Here is a 5624-nt window from a genome sequence, read left to right as displayed (position 1 = left end):
TTTAAAGTTGCCACCAAGAGCAGACCACAGTGAGGTATGGAATGATAAAGGAAGATCATTTTGTCAACTGTTTGTAAGTCATCTAAGGTACATTAATTGAAAACTACTGTATCCTGGTGCTAATATTCCATGCATGGCATAGGCGGTGGAAAGGGGGGGGCTAGGGGGCTTAGCCCCCCCTCAGAATGATATCACACGTAAAATATCCTTCGTGGAGTGGGACTGAAAACCGTGATAAAGATCGGGATACTCTATAGAGCAGTCACTCTGATAAATCAGTGAGTGTGTAGCAAGCTATGTAAGGATTTTTATGCAGTTTATCAGCTATAAATGCGTAGCTGATGAGGTGGAAAGGTATTGTCAGTTGGTTGTGACCTTTTTTTTTTTGGTCTCACCTTACAAAACCAGAGATGTGTCTGGGTCAACCCAGCCGCCCTCATATCAACTACTTCCTCCGCCCCTGATGCATGGATATACGAAAAGGCAAATGTTGGAGAACAAAATAGTTAACCTCACTGTGAAATAAGTATAGCTTTCAAAGGTTAAGTTGCAATACCGGAATTTATGAGTGGATTTGCAAAAAAGGGGTCTTCTAACTGAAATTACCTTATGACACATAACTCAGTTGACTTGTGAATCAGATACCATGCAGCTTAAAACTTGGTAACAACACACAATATATTTGTAACATAATGGCACAACTGCTTGGTTTGATACATTAAACAGCATGAGAATTTATCATCAGTCAATCTTGGAACTTTAGAGACTCTACATTTATAAACTCCTTTTCACAGATCTGGTCATATAAATGGATATCAGTTTTCAGTTTACACAGTGTATTTTCAGCAAGGGTGTAGCCAGGGGATATGTATGGTTTAGATGAACCCCTCTTTCAGAGGCATAATAGGATGGAGGAATACAAGGGATTTCACCAAGCCAAGTGTCAACCCCCCCAGTACTGGGGCTAAGAAGCTTATCAAAACTCTGCCATGTCTCAACCGCGATAGAGAGGTCTCAATAAGGGATTTGATTAACCTATTGAAATAAGTTTTGGTTCAGCAAACTGCCACTGTCAAAAGCCTCAGGGGTGGGGCAAGTGCTGATGTCAAATCCCTAGTAGGTTCATGGGGACCCCAGGGGTGGGAGTTGACATTGATAGCGGTGGATGATTCTTAAAATTAAACATCACACCAAATCTTGCTGCTCTCCAGTAGCTACTTGCCCACTGCTGCTCCTTTGTACTACTCTTGAGGTCACATTGCATTAATGCTGAGCCATTGCACAAGCACTCACTGTAGGTAGATTTGCCACAGCGGTCAAAGGTCAAGGCCGCCAAAATCGTGCCAATTCAACGGTAAAGCTTCCAACCCACAATCGAAAAGTGCTGAAATATCGTGGCTAAATCACCAGTCAAAGGTCGAAAAAGGCTCTTAGTCACAGGTCAAAGCGAAATTTTGGCAAGTCAAGAATTTGACCGCGGTCGCAGGTGCCATGACTCTAGGCACAGCGCTTTATTATTGTACCTGCCAGTAGCACCATCCTAGGTCACGAATAAGCGCCTCTATAAATGCATGAGGCTTGGCGAAATTTATCATTTTCATAATGCATACTTATATGGTGGAGTTAGTTGTGGCGGCTGTGTTATCAGCCATCTTAGTATGTGGCGTTACTGTCTGGTGTTTTTGCTGCCGCAGAAACAGGCCAGCATACACCCGTGAAGTGGACGGCAGTAGCAACATGATGGCGGTGTCATCCCTTCGGCCACCACAGGGACTGTGACGACCGCTACTTACAGTGGACATTCTCCGGCTGCTAATGTACCAACCTCCCCACCAACGGCTGCATCATTTGTCTCGCTCACCCCTGAGCAGTTTGCTCAATTATTGGTCAAATTATATGAAGTCGTTGTGGGGAGTCGTAGTGAGCAGAGTGGTGACACTCAGCCACGCCAGCGCCACCCTTACAGGTATGAATTATTCAGGCTTAAAAGAACAACTGTTTATATTCTGCAGAGGATACTACTCAAGGTCATCCATTGACCATAACAGTAGCAGCAGCAGCAGCCGAAGAACCTGAAGGTACTATATTTGTTTTAATCGGACACTGGAGGGCTAGGGAATGTTCACCATCTATAACAAAACAAACATGGGCAAAATTTTCCCTTGAACACGGAGGGGAGACATTTGTGACCCAAATTTGGAAGACATGTCTTAGTGTCACTCATGCTTGAAGCAGTTAGAATTTTCAATTCATTGTGTTACCCTAGGAATTCTATCGGGGATGGCTCTCCCTGTTCAGTGAAAAAGTTTTCAGCATTTTTAATGGAAAAGTTGCAGAATGGTATAGCATCGCTTATATTTTTAGCACCAACTTTAAGGCCTTAAAATCATTGGCAAAATTTTGCAGCTATTGGCAGGGGCAAAACAATAATTTCATGAACTGTCCATACATTGCATTTTACTGGATTTCAGCTTTTACCAAGTGATTTAGTGCTGTGTTTATTTTTGGAAATAGTGATTCACTAAGCCCCAGCGATTATTACTGTGAATTTTACAATAGTGCATTATTTGGAATAATGCTGATGTTAATTTCAGGTGCCTGTGTTTTTATTGTTACTTGTTAGGAGAATTGTGGAATCTTGTTATTGTTAACACTATTTACTTTGATGCAAGTAGCTAGTATGCAAGTTAATAATTGTAACATCATGTCCTACCGTTTAGTTTTAGGGGTTGCACTCCAAGATCACACTAAAATTTAACTTTTGGTGCAGTTACCAAACAGCATTCATGTTGTGTCTCCTGTATGTCAGGTCTAAGTTATGTGTCTGGCAGAATTAGGTACATTTCCAACCTACTATTTCAAATTACTACAAGACTGGTATGAAGTTCCTAACTTTATTCATTAGCAAGTTGTAAAGACACTAAGACTAAACTAAAACTCAGTACATTTAAGCCTTCAGAGAATCTAGAGTACAAGAATCAGCATTTGCAATTTCCATGAGTATTGTTACATTACAAGTCCCTATATAGGGTATGGTGGGAACACTTGGGGTTCAGAGTGGACCTAGAAAAAAGAAATCGTGTGTAATTAGTGTATGCATGGCATGTTCTTATGTACTGTAAGTTTTAATAGTTTTCCAACACATTACAGTAGTTTCTCTTATAAATAATAGTAAAGTTTGTGTATAGTTACAACTTGGATCTTTGACCAACATGCCAAGTATAACAAAACCATGAACCATTATAGGTCTTTAGCCTTTAAGCCTTGCATATCTGTGTATAGGATAAGTCAGACCAAGCCACTTTGAATATGTGTCCATAATTTGATATTGTTGTGTGCTAACTTACATTATAGTACCATGTCACTCTTTTTTTTGTCTCTGCAGAAGTGATCAAGCACGAAGAACATTTTAATGAAGTCTTTTTAGTACTTTTAAATAAATGATTCTATATAATAATACACTGTGGAATAAAATATTGCACTGTGGCCACAATTTCAAGTTGTGGCACCAGACAGACAGTGATATAGTTATGTTATACTTGGGGCCTGTGCCTGATTGTCAGTATTCCAACTGCAGGTTCCATTGTCAGGAAAACAATAGTTGAGCAACTAACTTTAATCTGTTGTACCTAATAAGTGAGCACCAAAGCTCCTCATCCCTATTGGGTTCATACACCTGTCTACAAAATTCCGAAGATAGCTCAAGCAACGCTACTGTCAGGAATGCATTCCAGAAAACATGCTAGTATTCTACTTTGGTCTAGAAATAATTTTGTGCTAATAAAATGAATGTTATATTTTGATAATTTTTAAATGCTTTATTAGAGTATACTTCAAGGCTCTGTAACAATACAGGTGACATTTCTATTATATTGTAATAAAAATTAAGAAGGTTTGTGCCCTCTCTGTGCCAAATGGTTGACTTGAAAATCTTTGACTTGAACTGTTAGAGGCAAAGCCAAAGTACTGCAAAGGCTACTGATATATCATACAGCTTCCTGCAATTCCTTGTAAGGAAGCATTTTTTCTAGCATTTATAGCAAGTATTTATCTAGTATTTATAACAATCTTAGATTCTATAGTCAGGGCTTTACCTCTATCACATACAAGAATGTGCAAGTACATGTGACAAGTAGGCAAGACCTGTAATTAAGAAAACTGAATATAAATTCAAATTATATGGTTATTGTACCTTGCACTGTGAATATATAATACATAATTGACAGGTCAGCTTTAGCCAGTTGAACATGTTCAACTGCTCAGGGGTCACCACGGGGAGACGCTGACCATGTACGCAGTGTTATAGTAATATAACACTACCAATGACCCCCACCACCACAGTAACTAACATCATCTTGAGGATATGATGTTGATCATCATCTTGCAGTTGATCATCATCTTCATATGTTGACCACGGTGTTGATCATAGACATATTTGATCTACATCATCAGCATAATGGTGATCATCATCCTAGCATCATCACATTGAATTTAGTTGATCATCATCTTGCAGTTGATCATCATCTTCATATGTTGACCACGGTGTTGATCATAGACATATTTGATCTACATCATCAGCATAATGGTGATCATCATCCTAGCATCATCACATTGAATTTGATCCTGATGTGCATCATGGTAATCATAATCCTGATCCTCATGGGGATAATCTTCCTGATTGTATCTCATCGAGATCATCAGCATATTTGCCATCTTGATCATTTTCCATGGTGAAATCATGACCAACATCATGCTCCACAACATTGATCATCATCAATGTCTATATACCTGCAATAAAGAAATATTATAGTAAGTTGTAGCTATACAGTTGTTGGCTCAATGCTGGTAATCCTCATGCTGTAAGATGTGATGTCATTGATGCTAGAGGAGATATTATGTACATTTTAAAACAAAATACTAAGGTGATGTGCACCATGGTGATCATCATCCTGGTCATCATCCTGATCATCATGAGAATAACCTTTTGGATTGTTCAAGGTGATCATCATCCAGATTGTCAGCATGTTTATGATCATCATATTTCCCATCTTTATCATCATTTTCCATGGTGAAGTCATGCCCAACATCATGCTCCGCAACATTGATCATATACCTGCAGTAAAGAAACATTATAAGAAGTTGTAGCTACAGTTGTTGGCTCAATGCTGGTAATCCTTATGCTGTAAGATGGGATGTCATTGATGCTAGAGGAGATGATATGTGCATTTTAAAACAAAATTAATACTAAGGTGATGTGCACCTTTGGTTGTCAGTTTTCAGTATATCACCATGATCATTGCTATAGTCCTCATCTTCACAAATTGCAATTACACATTAATTATGATAGCAAGAAATTGAGAAGATAAACATTACCAATAAGCAATATGTCCTCTTTTCCTGCTTTTATAGTCCTACCAGCAACTGTGTGTTGTCTTATTTACCAACGTGTTAGGAACTACAATATAACAAACATTTACTGACATAACTGACATATTAAATTATTACACCACATTGTGACCAATGAAGACAAAATGATAATCATCAGGTTTAGGATATCCTACTTCATACAATGCACTGCAACTTGATACAATGCTTGTATTCAATAACGATCATAACCTACAACC

The 5624-nt window shown here is 38.6% G+C and overlaps 1 long non-coding RNA gene across 1 annotated transcript; it reads right to left on the bottom strand.

Moving 5' to 3' along the window:
- Positions 1-4500: 4500 nt before the first annotated feature.
- On the bottom strand, positions 4501-5321 carry LOC136244946 (uncharacterized). The gene is made up of 3 exons (XR_010695666.1): positions 5261-5321; positions 4934-5204; positions 4501-4881 (listed from the first exon to the last, which is right to left on the bottom strand). It is a non-coding gene; the product is annotated as an uncharacterized lncRNA (long non-coding RNA).
- Positions 5322-5624: the final 303 nt, after the last annotated feature.

Source organism: Dysidea avara, chromosome 14, assembly GCF_963678975.1.
Source record: "Dysidea avara chromosome 14, odDysAvar1.4, whole genome shotgun sequence".
Lineage (NCBI taxonomy): Eukaryota > Metazoa > Porifera > Demospongiae > Dictyoceratida > Dysideidae > Dysidea > Dysidea avara.
This window is presented reverse-complemented; position numbering and strand designations above follow the sequence as displayed.